The sequence below is a fragment of the Zalophus californianus genome, chromosome 15 (assembly GCF_009762305.2).
Source record: "Zalophus californianus isolate mZalCal1 chromosome 15, mZalCal1.pri.v2, whole genome shotgun sequence".
Taxonomy (NCBI): domain Eukaryota; kingdom Metazoa; phylum Chordata; class Mammalia; order Carnivora; family Otariidae; genus Zalophus; species Zalophus californianus.
Window position 1 is genome coordinate 22,451,090 of NC_045609.1, and position 18,658 is coordinate 22,469,747.

Consider the following 18,658-nt stretch of genomic DNA (forward strand, 5'->3'; position numbering starts at 1 on the left):
TCTCCTAGGGTATTTACCAAATTCTGATTTGTTAATATTGACAATTATTTCTTGCATCTCACTAAGATTGTACATTTTTTGGCAATAGAGACTGTTACTCATCTTTAAATCCTCAAGTCTTCTCAATGCCTTGGCCATATGTGGTTTTCAATTAATATTTGTTCAATAGGATATAAAAGTACAGCCATTCTACCTTCCTCAGGAAACCTTCCCCCTGGATCTGGCAGCGAACTTGCACTCAGCTATCTCTGGTGACTGATCACTAAGCCTATGCCTCGAGAGCAAAGGTGTGTGGCTAAGCCCGCAGTCAGTGAGAACACCTTGAGGGACATCTGTGTGGCCCATCATGAGAGCGGTATTTGACAGATGGCATCACACCAGCCATGGCTCTCCATCAAGAAGAGCATCAGTAACCATGGGAACACCAGGGACGAAGGAACAGGCCCCTCCACCAAACGATAAGGCAGGGGGCAGAAGGAGCCCCAGTAGAGGCAGGCAGGAGCTTAGGGCTGAAACTGCCTTAGGAAAAAAAAAGGAATGTGATCATTTATTTTGTTCTAGTGCCTAGAGCCAATTTATGAGTCTTAATACTATTTACATATAAGGGTCTCATAAAATTCCCATCAACTTTTGGACTTTAATATCCGCTTTCAAGGGATTTCTAACTCTTTGGGTGAAGTCAGTGATTGGCTGGCAAAGAAGGGGAGAATGGAGGCACATGTACCCACTCCCTATGGAGAAGGATGTATCATTGACATGAAAGTGAATCTTGAATGAGGAGATTCAATCTCTGCTAAAAGACATCACAAGAGTCAATTTGTTGGACTTGAAGGCAAGACAGCATTGGAAGAATACATGCATTGGACCCCTGCTACATGGTCTCACTGAAATTAACCTTATTCTCCACAGATAGCAGACTCCATGACAGTACCAGAATAAGGACAACGAGTAGCCATATACCCGAAATTGGAAGGATTTCTGCCACACTCACTGTCACCAGGCCCAGTCACGGAAGACCAGCAGACTGCCCATTTCCACAGGGAAAAGAGCTGGGCCGGGCGGTAAGCAGGATGCCCTTCACCACAGATGCCCATGGTCTGGAGTAATGACAGCCGGCTTGAGTTGGGACTGAGGTAGAAGAGCAGGACGTGGAGCCACTGGAAAGCCATGAGGAACCCTGCACGCTGTCCTGGGAAAGGAGCAGCCCCAGTGATTGCCCCTGGCTGAGGATGAGCCAGGTAGACAGCACTGAGCATGGGAAAGACTTATTTTATTTTGTTTTTCTTCCTGCTTACCCAGGTGGTTTCAATTTCGACACTGCAACAGAAGTGATGGATCTTGTTAAGGGGAGAGGGATGGGGGTAGGGGTACCACCTCTAAGACTGACCACTAGTATATCCTCAGCGGTGACATCCCTCACTGCCCTTCTTAAGTCAACCCTCCACAGTTCCCTCGCCTCGTACAATACTGAATAGCGTGGCCTGTCCACTCTGGAACTGGGCGGGTTCACTCCAGAGCCCTACCTTGGTCTCCAACAGAGCCCTGGTTATCCAAGCACCGAATAGACTTCAATCCTTTGCCACCGGGAATCCTTTTCTATATGGGTGAAGTAAACAGAGACCATCCACCATATGGTCTATTAACGACCCTGACATGCAGAAAAGGATAAGCAGTTAGTTAGCCAAAGACATAGAGGAAAGGTCTTCTACTGAAGTAGTTGTGCTATAAGGAACAGCAGAAAAAAAAAAGTTTTTTTTAAAAATATCTGAACCATGTAGTTGATCATGCAAAAGAAAATAATGCAGGTGTGTAAACTAACACTAGAGGAGGCTACCAGCAGGCAAGAAGACACGTAAGGGCCATGTTTAAATGAAATACAAGACAGCCAAATTACAAACCATAGTGGCAACAGGAAATAGCCTTGAAGATGCAGTAGAATGGATTAGTGAGGGACAGGCAAAACACGAGAAGCTCTATGTATAGGAGGAAGGCCATGTGAAAATGATGTCGCGGAAGATAATAAAGAGGCTGACAGTCAATAAGCAATCCCCAGAATACTATAGGGCTTCTGGAAGAACTCAAGGAGTAAAGTGTGATTTAATACAACAAAATTTTCCCAATACAAAAAGGAGGATGGGACGTGGAGAAGAAGGAGAAAAAGAAAAGAAGACTCTACATCTATACATTTTTCAGTAAAACGTTTAAATATCGATGCCAGAAAAAGGGTATAATAACCCTACAAATACCTTAGCAAAACATCTTCTAAAACTAATGGCCAAAGACATTTTTTTCTATAAAGAGATAATAATATGGATGACCACACACTTCACCAATACACTATTTTAAGACAACAGAAAAACACATAGAGAGCCTTCACAGAAAAAGGGCATAATCACAACTTTCTGAATCTGGCCAAATTGTTATTTATATAAAGGGAACATAAAGCTATTTTTAGGTATCAAAGACTCAGGGAGCAAAAACTCAGATTTCTTTAAGGAATGAAACTGCTTAAAGATCCTTGACAAAATACCCAGAGATAATTCGAAATTAAAAACTAAAAAAAAAAAAAAAGAGGGGGGCATCTCAGTTTAAAAGTAGCATGGAAACCAAAACCAAATGAAAATGTAAAACTAGCCTTCATTGTAATTTTGATTTTGGTTCCAAAGTGGTATAGAAAAAATATCTCTAAAAGATAACTTAGACAGTAAAAAAAAAAGGGCAATTCACAGCAAAAGCGTAACAGTAATAATGAACCTTCACAAACCAAAAGGCATACTATAAAAATGAAGAAAAACTCTAGAAGGAGAAATTAATGAAAATAAGTGACACGTGTGAGATAAAGAATCAGAATCAATATTAGATTAAGAAAACAAAAATGAAAAACAACACATGGAGGGCTTGAATAGCCTAAAAAGTAGCGATAAATGAACAGATATCCCACATTAAAAAAAACAACAACAACTATGATGAGAGAGTGTACTTTCAAGTGTTCTTGGCACATTTACAGAAGTTGACTAACCCACCATAAGGACAAAAATCCCCCAAAGCATAGGTTGTACCAACCAAACCCCCTAAAAACAAAAAAGTAAGTGAAAAAGTTAAAAGGAAAGGTTTTATTGACAGCAACAACAAAAAAAACTTGAACCACTCAGCAATTTAAAAAATACTTCCTGATATATCCATCTAAAGAAACAACTTCATAAACAGAAAATGTTTTAAAAGCAAATATATTAGGGGCGCCTGAGTGGCTCAGTTGGTTAAGCATCTGCCCTGGGCTCAGGTCATGACCCCAGGGTACTGGGATGGAGTCCCTTGTGGGGAATCCCTGCTCAGTGGGGAGTCTGTTTCTCCCTCTGCCTCTCCCCTCTTCTCACTCTCTCTCTGATAAATAAATAAATAAATAAATAAATAAATAAAATCTTAAAAAAACCAAATGTTTATCACATCTTTTTTTTTTTTTTTTTTTATTGAGCCACCCAGGTGACCCTTAAAATAATTTTATTTTTTTTTAATTTTTTTATTGTTATGTTAATCACCATATATTACATCATTAGTTTTTGGTGCAGTGTTCCATGATTCATTGTTTGTTCATAACACCCAGTGCTCCATGCAGAACGTGCCCGCCTCAATACCCATCACCAGGCTAACCCATCCCCCTACCCCCCTCCCCTCTAGAACCCTCAGTTTGTTTTTCAGAGTCCATCATCTCTCATGGTTATTAAGAACAAGAAAAAAATGAAAACCACACAAATCTATGACAAGTGAGGGAATAATTAAGGTCTTGCTATCTCATCTTGGGCCAATTACTTAATCTCTCTAAACTTCTATTTCCTTATCTGCAAACTGGGGATAATTGCCTCCCTGGATGGGTTGTTGTAAAGATTAAAAATTAGATAACGCTTGTAAAGTATTTAATCACTATGCCTGTCATCAAGAGAACACCCAACAAGTCTTATCTATTAAGATTGTCATTATTTAAAATCATGTTTATGTTGAGTTTGCGATCATATGGAGAAAGGCTAATGCTACACCATCAGGGGGCAAGTGCAGGATAGCAATCTAAAAAATAGTGATGGAGACTAGATAAAATAAGCAAATATGTGTAACTCAAACAGAATTGGGCCTCCTCGCTCTCTCACGCTAAGTGCCATCTTAGCATAGTGACACGGCTAAAAGAAACTCCAGTGTTGAGTTTTAGAAAGCCAGGAAACAACATGGGTATTTAAGAACAGAGGGGTGTGGTTAACATGACCTTTCAGGCATCATGCAGCGAAACTCCTAGTAAGTTTCTTTGGGATGTGTCCCTGAGGAGTCCCACCTCTCCTGGAAACTGGTCAGGTCTGTCCTTCTGCCTCTCAGGACTCCAGCTACTTTCACCTCAGATGCCTCTCCATCACCTCTGACAGGGCTGGCCATTGCTCTCTGCTTCTCTCATTTGTATCTCCATCATTATTCCCCTCCGCCATTTAAACGGATCTTCCTTGGACCCACCCTTTTTTCTTTTCAGGGGTAGGGGCGGATTGGGTGGGTAGTAGTATGTAAATATTTAACATTTAATAATTGTGTCTCCATCATTGAAAGGGAAGCTGTTCTTCCCGCAACAGCAATATATGGAAAGTAAACTGGAAAGAAGTACACTCAACAGATAATAGTGACTGTTGTTGGGTAACTCGGCTATAACTTGTCATTTGTCTACTTTCCTTTAGTTTCCAAATTTTCTACGATGAAAATCTATTACCTTTTAAAAAAAATTGAGATAAAAGTCACCTGTCATAAAATTCACCTTTTTAAAATATACAATTCCAGGGTTTTTGCTACGCTCACAAAGCTATACACCCATGTCTTCTATTTAATTCTAGAACATTCTCATCATCCCAGAAAGAAACACTCTGCCCATTAGCAGCTATTCTGTTCTCCCCTCCCCACCTGGAACCGCTAATTCGCTTCCTGTCTCTATGAATTTGCCTATTCTGGACATTTTTTATAAATTAAATCATACACCTATGCAGCCTTTTGTGTCTGTCTTCTTCTATTGAGCACAATGCTTTCAATTTCATCCATGTTGCAGCATGTATTTGCACTTCATTACTTTTTATGGATGAATAATGTCCTCTAAGTGTATTCTATAATGGGGGAGCTATTTTCACTTTTTAAAAAAACTAATGAGTACATAAGTATAACCCTTGATTGTTAATTCTAATAAGAGTACAGACAGAAGCCAATACTAATAAATGATTTTTGAGGATGTATAAATTATTCTTCAGAATCATATATTTATAAAGTTTTGTGAGGCTGTTTAACTTGTTTTTTTCTGACTCAGGCTCTCAACTGAAAAAAAAACCCATAGGAATCTAAAAGATCATCTAGCTGAATATCAGACAAAGAAATCGAACCATATAGAGAGACAGCTGTGGACACCCAGGACACATATATTTCAAACAGAAGATGAAAAATTCTTGGCTTTTAAATTTTGAGTGTTCAGAGGGAATATTTACAGTAACTGAAATGAGTAATTTTAAGAAATTGTTTGAAAGCATATCATATAAATATTCTGTGACAATCAATTGTAGTTAAGGTATTTTAAGCTTGGATCAATATAGTATAATTCAGTTTTACACTCATTAAAAGAAGAAAGAAGTTCCCAGTTTGTTTGTATGCATGTGGTGTATGTATTTGCATACCTGCAAATCACAAACATATAAATATTGATGCACATTCAGCACACGAATTTAATGTTACAATCTTTACTTGGAAAGGCAGATTCTACATATTTTTAGTTACAAGGGAGATAGCTTGATTAAAACTCATTGCAGCCAGTTCTTATAAAGCTAAGGGTTCAGTGAAAAATAAAATTCTGTAAATGGATGGCTTACCCAGGACATAAAATTTGGAGCATTTCAAACACACAGAGGGTGTAGTGGGGTGGTGACCAGAAGTGGGGTACTTGGTGATACTGACTTCTTGATCTAGGTACTGGTTACATAGGTATGTTCAGTTTTCACAAATTCATCAAACTGTATACTTGGGATCTGTATACATTTCTCTTTGTTAAACTTAAATATATTTTTTTAAAGTTAAAAAAATTGAAACAATAGAAGACACCATGCATTGATTTTGGAGGACCTATGTATGAACCTCAGCTAAGGGCTGGATCAGGAAGCTTTGTCAAGAATTAATAATTAAAATACTGGTTAAGTCTTCTGACCCTCTTCCCTCTCGTGCTTTCTATCTCTCATTCTCTCTCTCAAATAAATAAATAAAATCTTTAAAAAAAAATACTGGTTAAGTCTTCAGAGAGATGTCAAAGTTCTAAGTGCTCATTGGAGAAAGCTAATATCAAGTCTGTAGACTAGATATGCTTAAAAATCCATCCTCATGAAGAAAAGTCTCTGTAGTGCTCTGTAGTAACTTGTTCATTGAAAGCATTCTCTAAAGATGTCACTGGGTCAGCTTCTGGAGTACCAGATAGACCACATGCCGTGAAGCCTTCACATATGATGACAATGAAGCAATTGCATTTAATCATTTAGGAGACTATAATATCCCCACTAGGATTAGGTTATGCTCTGATTCAGACAAATGAAGAAAACTGTCCCCCCCTCACCAAGGATTTCTTAGTAAAATTGGATCATAAATACAAAAGCGTTGATGGACAAAAAACAGACTCTTTAAAATCTCATATTTTATTAGAGGTTTTGGCTGACATCAATGCATAGATTCCAGCTAATAATTTCAGGACATGTTCCTACACCCTCTAACTCTAGGTAGGGGTTATTACGTGAAAGATTGTACATTTTTTAAAAGCGGAATGAGGCACTGTTTGTGGGAGTAGAAAAATAATACCATAATTCTGGAGTGCACTTGGCACTCAAACTTTAAAATGTCCACAACTTCCATCCAGTTATAAGACTTTATTCCTAGATAAATAATTAGGGTACACAAAAAGATTCCATTAAAGGAAAGTTATCACACCACTATTTGTGGAAACAAAATATTGGAAACAATTTTAGAAATCCAGCCATGCGGGGGTGGAGGGGGGGTTGGTTAAAAAAACTCCCAACAATAAATGTCTCCCACATAATAGGGGAGTATACTGCCAACAAAATGTGTTAGAGGAGTACATTTTTTTGTCATATACGTTCATGATAAACATTTAAATGAAAAAAGATGACAGAAGAATTTACAGAATAACACCATTCCTTAAAAATTATGTACCTAAATACACACAGCAACATTTGGGATAAACATTCAAATATTAATGCCAATTGGGATTATAAGCTGATTTAATTTTTTTTTTCCTATCTATATATTCTATCTTTTCTATAGTAACAAAGAAATTTTATAACAAAAAATTTACAGAAAAGTGAGGATCGGGAGGTAGGACAATCAGGGACTAGAATATTTATGTGTGTGAGCATACATTCTTCCTTCCTTATGTGGCGTTCATGTGTACTCTTTGCCTCCTCTCTGCATACCTTGGGAGCTTTAGGTGAAGTGCCTTTCAGGGCCTGCTGCTCCAGTAACCTTTCTTTTAATGCTGAGCAGCCGGCCCACTCATCAACAATATCATCCTGGAGCTCCCAGTCATTCAGCTCTCTTGACTTAAATCAAAGAAACTAACATCTCAATAGATCCCCCTCCCCCACACACAGCCACTCATCCTAGAACAATGTAGCAAGAATACACCCGCTGAACACCAGGTATAGGAAGAAGCCAAAGGGAAAACCTCCTTCTCTAATCTTTCCAGATGGAGTCATCAGACTTTGAGAGATTTCAGTTCTTTCAGAGGAGAGTTGCTAGTCTATTTCAAATAAATGAATTTTTAAAAATATTAGAATCTGAAATATCTCAGGGTTCACTGTTGATTTTTGTTTGATATACACAAAGGGAAACAATTCCCCTTCATTGAAGCCTCTTTCCAGGAGCCTTAATGATCAGCTGCCAAATTTAGCCTTGGCCGCATCTCCACTTTATCTATTATTCCTCCATGCTATTGATGTGAGGCCAAATCTCATCCCTATTTAGAGTGCACAAGAGCCGGTGTCTTGATGAAAGGGGCAGTTGGTGAACATAAATTGAAAAGAGCCCGGAGAACATACTGTAATGAATGGGAACACACAGCTTCATGGCTTATGGTACTAAAATTACATTCACACAAAAGAATCAATAGCCTTGGTCGTATTATATGAGAAATAAGGGAGGAGGGGGGAGTTGTAGAGAAGGCAGTCAAGAGATCAGCTGCTTATTAGGATCACTGGGGGAATCTGTTTAGTTTTACTTTAAGTACAGCTGCCTGTACAAGAATATTCTTTTTTCCCTAAGATTTATTTATTATTTTTTAGTAATCTCTACACCCAATGTGGGGCTCGAACCCATGACCCCGAGATCAAGAGTTGCAAACTCTTCCAACTGAGCCAGCCAGGCGCCTAAAGAATATTCTTGACAGTACTATTCATAATAGCAAACAGCTGGAAACAACCCACCATCAGTAGAATGGATAAATAAATAATAAACTGAGCTCCAGTCATAATGGGATACCACACGGCACTATAGTAAAATGGATGAACTCCTGCTACATACATTATGAATAAGCCTCCCAAACACAATATTGAGGGGAAGAAACCAGACATTAAAGAGATTTTGTTTATGTAAACGTTCAAAAGCAGGCACAGTGAGTCCATGGTATTGGAAGCCAAGGTAGTGGTTACCTTGGCTGGGTAGTGACTGGATAAGGATTTAAAAAGAGCTTCTGGGTGCTGGCGATCTTCTGTTTCTCCATGTTGGTACTGGTTATGTGGTAGGAAAATTCTTTTAAGTTATATTCTTCTGATTTTTGCATTTTTCTTTAAATAAGATGCATGTCGATAAAAATGTTTTAAATTCAGATTCCTAGGCCCTAACAAAAATCTACTGACTGTAGGTTATGGGTTTCCTGGGGTATTCCAATGGAAAGCAAAGGCTGAGAATCACTTGACGGGATGATCTACATCCAGTGGTGTGCTGGAGCCAGCCCCCACCTGCGCATGGGAACTGGTTGTTAAATTTTCAGGATTTTTACAAACCTGTTAAAGCATAATGTACAGAGTTGTCAAGTCACTATGTTGTAAATCTGAAATTAATGTAACATTGGGTGTCACTCTACTTCAAGAAACAAATAAATAAACATAAATAAACTAGGGTCAGTATTAAAAATTAAATTATACCAAGTTTTGATTAAAGAAATCATACTAAAAACAAAGGTACTAAATTCTCAAAACTCATCATTTTCTAATTATTTTATTATATTTTACTATTACTACATTTTGGGGTTATTTATGCCAATTTTATCTGTATGGTGGAAATACTAGATCGCAGTGGACTACTGGGCCATCTCTCCCAACTCCACACTCAGTCACAACAGTAGCTTGAAATTGGCCGTGGTGGGAGTCTTTATACCACAGAAATTGGCAACCACTACAATTCAGGGCTTGCTTTGTTGTTTTGTTGCTTGTCTTAAGAAAATGATTAAAAAATCCTAACAATGCAGATTAAACTTAAAAGTGTGTTACATGTGGAGCTGTTACATTGTGAATAATACATTTAAGGAAATATCTTTACACTATTTAAAAGCTATTATCCGGTTCAGCAGAGAAGTTACTCGTATCTTTGATAAATGAGTACAGTTCTGACATGTCTTTGTTGTTGCACTTTTATCTTGCTCATTAACATAATGGAAAATATCAGCCAACATTTATATGGGAATTACACCCCTTCATCAATTGTACCACAGGTAGGTTGTGGATAAAAAGGTTCAGCAAAAAACAACCAGCATTCCATAAAACCCAACTAGCTTTATGGAATTTACAATAAAGAGTATTGTCTATTTTTTTATTATTTGCAAAGTGTATGCTATATACATTCTTTACGTCAGTAAAATTTATAATCAACATATGTATGCACATAAATGCATTCTTTTTTTTCTCAGAGAGCTGGTTGATTTACTAGCACACTGCTGTGTATGTACATCCCTTCCATGTTTAGGATTCCACGGCTGTCTATTATGATTTAAGAAACAAGCAAACAAAATAAGGTGGGAGTCTTACAGCCTGGAAGGCGTGAGTTTCAGCATAAGCTACAGTAGCACCTCGACTTCAGACCTTCACTACTCAAAACTGGCTCCTTAGACCAGGCGTTTTGGCATCAATGGGGAGCTTGGGCGAAAGGCATCATCTCAGGTCCCACCCCAGAACTCCTGAATCAGAATCCGCACTGTATCAAGATGCCCAGGGGATCTGTATGTATGTTAAAGTCTGAGAAGCACTGCTTTACAAACAGACTCCTTGGTATGTACTAAAAAAAATTTTTTTTTAAGATTTTATTTATTTAAGAGAGAGAGAGGAGAGAGGGAACACAAGCAGGGGGAGTGGGAGAGGGAGAAGCAGGCTTCCGTGGAGCAGGAAGCCTGATGAGGGGCTCGATCCCAAAACCCTGGGATCATGACCTGAGCCGAAGGCAGACGCTTAATGACTGAGCTACCCAGGTGCCCCTGAACTAAAATTTATATAACCAATTTGAGACTAGTCATCTCAATCTAGCAATTGGTAATCTGGAAGCGGCTAGCAACCGGTTCAGCCACTCCCTAAAGCTGAAGAAAAGGACACACATCTTGCAATTTACCTTTGTCAAACACTGAAAGGGAGACTGTGCCACTAGGAAAATAAAGGCGATCCTCGGATTATTAATTTAAAAGGGGGGAGAAAGTACAATAAGAAAAAAATCACCACAGTGGCTTTCCTCCATGTACGTGACAAATAGGATGTGCTGCCAAAGACTTGGTTCCAAAAATCCGAAGCGGGACAGCAAGTGCCACGTGACACAGTGTGGCAGCTGGGGAGAGGAGTGTGATGAAACACTTCCCGGAGATGTAATTTAGGCCAGGGTAGTTATCAAGCACTGAGGGTGGAAGGGGAAATTGCTGTGCTTATGTTTTTCCTATCGATAGATTAGTCAGCGACACAGGAGGAAAAGACAGGGCCAGAGCACAGACAGCAGCTCTTCATGCTTGAGTTAACTGGAATGATGGTAGGCAAGTCTCACGTATTTTGAAATTGAAAGCATGAATGTTCTACCGGCAGTAATATTCTCTGGAAGCATTTCTTAGTTACTTGGCTGAAAATATAGTAGTTGCTCTGGGATGCAAGGGTCTATGTGGAAAACATGTCTGATGCCTCAACAGTGTCTGCAAGGAAATGGGAGCCACAAATCTCCAAGAGGAGCTTGGTATTACTTCGCAGCAGATAATGAAGCAATAAAATAATTTAAGAACGAAGAACGCCATGGCAAGCCTACAGTGCAAGGAAAACCGATGTAATCGTGACTGGGCCACCGGGACCTCCGGAGACCACTGGGCACGTTTTCACCCAAGAAAAAAGGTTACTGTAACAGCCCCTTGCAATGTCAGAATTCAAACAACTCTATTCATTTAGGGGAAAAATGGTAACATTTTCCCTTAAAATACTCTAGGAAGGCAAAGAAGAGAAGAGAACTATCTCTTACTGAGCACCAACTATGTGCTTTACGTGTGTGATTTCATAACATCTGCAGAATTCTCTGAGACGATGATACTGTCCCCACTCTATAGATGAGAAAAATGAGGTCCAAAGAAATACTTACATGTCACATAGTTAGTAAAAAGCCAGAGGTGCATAGACAGAATTGAAAAGCTCCGTACTTGATTGAACCAAATGGTTCCACAAAGACAAGGCAGAGGAACTGGGAGTGGGGCTGCTATGCTTTGAGTCAGCAGGAGGACTGCTCTGCATTGGCGTCAAGGCAGAGAAGCGAGGTTTCTCTTAGTGCCCACTGTATCTTTACACAGCTGGAGTCCTCTTATCGCCCATTCCCAGATCTATCTTAGGTTTCCAATGAATTTCATACTTGATAGTTGTCATTTTGGCTTCATGGGAGGGTTTGGAAGACTTGGCACTTTTCAGGCAGTGTTATGTACTAGAAGCGAGTCCTGGGCTGGGACTTGGGAACCAGGGTTCACGTCCCGCTGCATCTGTTACTAACCACGAGAGTAGGTAAGCTAGATCATTTCTCTGGGTGGCAGGTTTTTTTCACTTACATGAGGTTGTCTTAAGTATCTCTGAGGACTTTTCTGGATGCATGAGTCCACCCTCCATGACTCAACTGTTTAAGATTTGACTTCAGTCAGAATATATTATAAATGACCTGGAGAGTTAACAAATTTGTCCAGACAGGCCTGCTATGTGGTTCAAGTTAGATCAAAAACAAAACTAACAAAACAAAAAACCCCATTAAGAATAATTATTTAACTCCTGTGTCTACCATCTGCAAAAATAACCTGGGATGAAATGGTTTAAAGTGTTTCTCTCCCCTGCCCTCCAGGAGTTGATTTAAAGCAAACACATGTTCAAGTTCTTAGGCAGACCTGGGTGCAAATCTAAGCTCTACCTTCTGTTAGCTCTTTGAACTTAACATATCTGAGTTCCATTTTTTTGCTTCTGTAAAATTGGAATTTGGTAATTTTAGATGAAATGCAGTAAAATGTCTGGCATCTAACAGGTGCATAATAATCACTGGTTATTATTATTCTAGTGCTCATTAGGGGTTTGGACTATGGTTGAATAACAATTCAAAGGAACTTTCCTCACAGAGGGATGGAGCCTGAGATGGTAACCTCATTAGTATGGGGAACTTGGCATTAACCTGTGTCTATGCAATAAATAAACACAGGTGCAGAGTGGAGAAATGGAATTGCTTCTTCTGTACCTACTGGCATCCCCTTCTTTCTTTGTAAAACTTCCGAATTCATCCCTTAGTGGAGAGAACCTTGCCAGAGACAATGCTAATGTACTAGATGGGACAGCTGGAGGGAGTATTTGGAGACAGAAGTGTCTTGGGCCATCTGGAAAGAGTGACTGTCATACCCACAGTTCATGTCAGTTTCTTTTATTTGCCTATTTCCCAGTTTCTGCCCTATGTGCACAAGGAACACAGGATTTCAGGAAGAGGAGGTGGTGACTTTTGAAAAAAAATAATTTGGAGGCTGATATATAACTAACCCGTCCATACACATCCCATCCATTTGAGTGACTGCCTCTTGGTCTTCCCAGCAAAGCTTCCCTCCCCACTCCCCGACTCTCCCACCTCCTGCCCCTTTCTACACAACATAAGCCACTTTTCGTGACTTAAGTTTCATTCCTTCTCCAAGTTTTGTTTTGGTGTTGTGAGGCTGGTGGGAAGCCTGAGTGCAGAAAAGAAGATGAACGCAAAAACCAAATTCAGATCACCTGTACTCTTTGAACCCTATTACATGAAGCAAGAGTGAGGCCTTCAAACAATGAGACTGAAGTGCCTGTTTTCTAAAAGAAGACCAATCGAAAAGTTTTTTTTAAATTCCTCTGTTTTCTACAGGCAAATTTCCCAAGTGAAGAACAATAAAATTTCAAGTGTTTCCATCCATGTTTCAAGATAGGTCAAGCATATGAACCAAAGGCTTCTGAAGTTCAATAAAGCAAATGAATGATTGCTATTTAAATTATTATTAGGGATAACATGCTAATTATAAGGTCTTGCTAACATCTGACTCAGAATATAATTTTACTCTTTATTTATTTTTAGGTTTTTTTATTTTCTAAATTCTGTGCCCAACACAGGGCTCGAACTCAGGCCCCCAAGGTCAAGAGTCACATGCTCTACTGACTGGGCCAGCCAGGTGCCCCTAATTTTACTTTTTAAATAACTACAGGTTTACAGTTGCTATACTGGTATTTTTATGACACAGCACTGCCACACTTAACTAAGTATCAGTTGATGGTGAGGTCTTAACTTGCAATGGGATCTTCTCAGTGTTCTTATGATCTATTCTGTAATGATACACTGTAGAACAACTTGTACAGGACAACGCTATTATAGGACAGCTTATAACAACCCCTTAAATACTTAAAAGTATCTCTTAGCTAATTAAGCTTTTAGGGCTATTAGCTTGAGTTGGGATATCAGTACATTTTTTAAAAGATGACATATTAAGGTTTTCTTTACTAATTTGTTCCCCATTTCATTATTTGTTTACTCCTTTATATAATACTGCCTAAGAAGGACTGACAACTGTTAGAAATTATTCTACAAAAAGCAGGCAAGTTGGGAAGAGAAGGCTGTCAATCCTGGTAAAAACTGAAAATGTCCTGCTTAATCTTTACTGGCCATTTTCAGAATTTTGGTTGGGATTTATCTATTATGCATCCAAATTTATCTGTATGTCACATTTTGGACAAATTAAGGTTCCAAAAGGAATTGAGTACTTTAAAGTATCATGCTAAATAGTAATGCTTTCTCAAAGATGCTGTGCAGATTCAAACAGCTCACAATTTTGTTACAATGCTTTTGAAGCAATAACACCTTTGAGTTTGAGATACTGTAATTTAGCAGTTCTGGATGACGGCATAATCTCTCCCTGTTGGGTTGAAATTCTACCTTCTGTCTTCTCCTAAACTCTCACTCATTTATCATCTATCCAGACAAAATATGTGCTTGAAATTTCTTCCACGCATACATGGAATTGCAAAGTAATTCCACAGAGTGGAAAATGCTGAACTCGTAAATGTACCACTGACCTCCCAATTCAGCGTTTTGACACGTATGATCTTGATTTATCCTCTAATTTTTCATACATGAATGTTTAATATCTTGCCTTTTAAATCTGTTTGTAAGATCCTTAAGATCAGAGATCTCCTGATAAAAACTTTTTTAATCTTAGTGCTATGCCAGAAAGTACACATGAATACTTACTATTACACCATTTTATTTAAGAGAAGGGTGTTTATCTTTTGCAACAGTTGGGCTGTTTCATGTTATTATATGAACTGTAATTACCAAGTTATCTTAGGCAACTCACTTAACCTTTCTTGGCCCCAATTTCCCTACTAGAGAAGAATTTTTCAACTAGAAAGTCTAGGTTTTAGTGTAAGACAGAATTTTTAAAAATCCTAGTTCTTCCATTTCCTAGAAGTAGGAATGGAATATATTATCTAACTTCTCTGAACTTCCAATTGTTCACCTGTCTTTTGGGGATCAAGAGAATAGTTTCACCTCAGAGGGTTTTTTTTTTTTTTTTTAAGATGCAGAATGAGAACATAAATGTAAAGAATGCAACACATTATCCAAACTTTGGTTTATGCTAAAAAAATATGAGCTATTATTATATCAAGTTTCTTCCAGCTCTAGAGTGCTAAGACTAGAAGTAAAACCTTAATTATCAAGCACCCAGATCCCCAGCATCCTCAGTGATTCTGACGTCCCTTTGACCCCCACCCCTCCACAAAAGTCGTAAAGTACAAACCGATTCAAGGTTCATTTTAGTACCATTTACTCGCAGAGTAAAGAGAATAATTTTATTAATCACTGAACTTGTGATCTTCATAACTGAGTCTATGAAAAAATGGTAAAGACAAATTGTTTTAAGACAAATGACTCAGAAACTTGTTCTGAAATCCATGCTCAGAATTAGACACAACATGTCATCAATCTACGGTCATGGGTTTGCACTGAGACACTGACCTGGCTTTCTGGAAGTGAAGAACAGAACACCCTGCTCACAGCTGGACTTACCTACATAAAAGAGAGAAACACTTGTAAGTCCTACTGCTGACCAGGAACACATGGGGAGCCACCACAATTTTCAACACACAGTTTTCTCCCCTCCACCCCCACAGGGCAGAATCTGCTTTACTCTTGCTAAGTGCCAGTACTGAAGTGGCATTTCTTTGGGTCAAATATCCTGAAATAGTTAGGTTAACATTTTGTAGCATTTGTGAAAATATATTTCTGAGCATTTGGGGATGATACAAAAAAAGTACTTGGCCCAAACCCACGGACAGGAACAAGGAAAACCTTCCAGGCATTTTACCATACAGAAGTCATAGAAGTGGACACATTATTCCTCCAAAATAATATTTTGGGGCAATATCATCATAAGTAAAAGATGAAATGATTCTACTTTTTCCTATTAAATTATATTTGTATAGTTTATAAGTTGTGATACTGGGCCAATGGCATCAAATTACCTGTGTTTCTATTTTGACCTCTGTGATCGCACACAGCCCTAAGTACTTAAATTTACACTACCTTCAAAATTTGGGAAAATAACAACCAATGGGTAAGTTTAGAAGAAGGCTGCCCACGATTTTATTGCTTCCCAATGATTTTTCAAAATCTTCCACACTGAGAGGAACTGGTTAAACCCCTTTCCCACTAGTATGTCTAAATATGATCCAGGAATCTGAGAGGCAACCTAATATAGTAATTTACTGCCTACCCCACCTGCAGAGCAGTAGGCAGACATTATTTATACTGAAAAGAACTTGTGTTTATTTTCTAGCAACCAGTGACTCCTAGGCATCTACAAAGTTACTGGAAAGGAAATGTAATTCCAAATTTCTAAAGTGTTTGTAAACAAACTTATCAATGTATGTTTAGAAAAGCCTAGAGCTTGCCCGAGGTTACACAAACACAGCCTATTAGCTATTTATATCTGCTGATAGTGAGAGGACTTTATACAAAGATGAAAACTACTGATAACAATATTTTCTTCAGTTTAGAGAGGATACACAGGACAGTGTAGAATATGCAGCCCAGCCCTGGTTGAGGAGGGAGGAGCCCCAAACTAGAGAAACCTCAAGTTGAGCCTCTGGCTGGGGTCCAGCAGAACTGCATGAACAGCACAGGTTGGGGGGGGGGAGTTAAGTTAAGGCGACTCTTCAGGTCTTAACTTCCTGGAGTTTCCTAGGTCTGGGTGCCTTTGTATATGTATCAACCTTCATGCATTCCCCCCCTCCCCAGCAAATGTGTACAGTCAGCTCGAAAGGCACAGCTTGTGTGCTGACGAGCAAAGCCAAGTCAAAACCCTGAGCTTGGCGCTCCCTTCTTTCTGGCTTGTCCAAGTCTAAATATTGACATTGCTCCTCAGTTGAGATGTTTGATACTGCTGAGGATAGAGAAGGCGCAGCTAAAAGTAGGATCTAATGATATATTTTTACATAGTTGTGCCTTCCTTCCACTTCTTCTTCTTCTTCTTTTTTTTTTTTTTTGGAGAGGGGATTGGATTCCCTTGTCTGCAACATCTCCCCTCTCCACCCCTCACCCCATTGTTCTCCCCGAAAGCTGAGCACACAGAGACAAGGTAAGGTGCTTTGCAAGCCCCTCATGGCAGCTCCCACTGTTGTCACAGCAACTCACAACAGACTCCATAGACACGGGGTTGGGGGTGGGGAGCGCCAAACTGGGCTGACCAGTCAACTCTCAAGGGGGTGCAAGCGCTAAACGGACGAGCGATCCACCTTTTCGGGTCCTCCGACTCCCCACGACTGTTCTTCGAAGGAAAAGAGCCCTCCTGTCGACGCGGCACCACCCCCTCCCTGGCGAAGCCAGCCTGCTAAGGGTGCCTGTTGTACATTTTCTCAGCTCCAAGAAGGGGCGCGGCTGTCCGGGCGCTCCTGGAAATCTCTTCTGCTTGCCTCTGATGTGAGGGTTCCCGGCCTCGCCGAGAAGCGAGGGCGGCTCCCACAGCAGCTCGGTCCCACAACTCTCTGTCGGGACGCTGCTGGCCGCGTGGCGCGGCGCCCCCCCCGCCACCCGCTGGGGGCCCGGGCGGTGGGGGCTCCGCGGCGGCTGCTCGAAGAATAAGTTTCATACCATAGCGCACTCACGACACAGAACCTACCCTGAAGCCGAGCGAGACGCGAGCTCTCTCCGCCTTCAAGGGTTGGGGGGAGCGGGGGGGTCCCCGCCACTCAGCAGCAGCCACGACTGCGCGCGGTCGCGGGTGTGCGGGACCCCTGTTCGCCGCGTGCCGCCCGCCGCCCAACTTTGCACAAAGGCAGCATGGCACTGCTTCGCCTTTCGGGCTCGCCCAGCGCCGCGGCCGCTCGTCCCCGTCCGGGGGAGAGGGGCTCGCCCTTTCCCACCCCAGCCCTCCCCTTCTCCTCTTGCCCCCACCCCGCTCCCAGGCGGGCCAGCCGGGCGGAACCGAGCGCCCGGCCCCGAGCTCCGCCGCCGTGGCGGCCGCCGCTCGCACTGTGACGTTAGCAGCCTTCGCGGCTATTTATATCCACACGATTGGATTTCATTCATGAAACCGGGGCCTGGTGTGTCTGTGCGCTAGGGCGCGGGTGGCAAAGGTGCCTCAGCTTTGCGCAGACCCGGGGGGTGGGGAGGGCCGGGGCTGGGAGGCGGACTGCCCCGGACGAACATGCACGGAGCACGGGCGCCCCCGACCCTTCTCCCAGGCGGCCGGGACGGTCGGGTCAGGGCGATCCGGGGCCCCCGTCCCTACCCGCGGCGTCCCACCCACACCCGTACAACTGCTGGCCCTTTGTCCCAGGCTCTGGAAAAGTAAGTTGGGCCACTAACCGGCTGGGCAGCATGGCTTGCTTCCCCCTAGGAGCTGACCGGCCGCGGACTCCGAGGGAGGACATTGGCTTTTGTTTCAAAAGCGAGCCCAGCTGCTGACTAAGGACTGCGTTAGCCCAGCCTCCTCCTGTCCTGGGAGGCTGCACGTGCTGGCGGGCTCCCCCCCCCCCCCCCGGGTTACCTTCCTCTGTGACTTGGGGTCCCTGCAGGGGGCGTAAGCACGACCTGGCTGTCCCCCCACCCGAGG

At 41.2% G+C, this 18,658-nt stretch overlaps 1 protein-coding gene across 6 annotated transcripts in view; it reads right to left on the reverse strand.

The window, feature by feature from the left end:
- The window catches only part of RHOBTB1 (Rho related BTB domain containing 1), a 120,431-nt gene that overhangs the window by 47,220 nt on the left and 54,553 nt on the right, over nt 1-18,658 (reverse strand). The window contains exons 1-2 of one of the 6 annotated variants that reach the window (XM_027596402.2): nt 17,723-17,997; nt 15,562-15,612 (exon numbers count right to left, since the gene is read on the reverse strand). The gene's annotated coding sequence lies outside the window, so the exon portion shown is untranslated. Of the gene's footprint in view, nt 1-15,561; nt 15,613-17,339; nt 17,657-17,722; nt 17,999-18,411; nt 18,519-18,658 lie in introns of those variants that run through there. The other 5 variants (XM_027596400.2, XM_027596405.2, XM_027596401.2 and 2 more) reach the window with 5 other exon arrangements.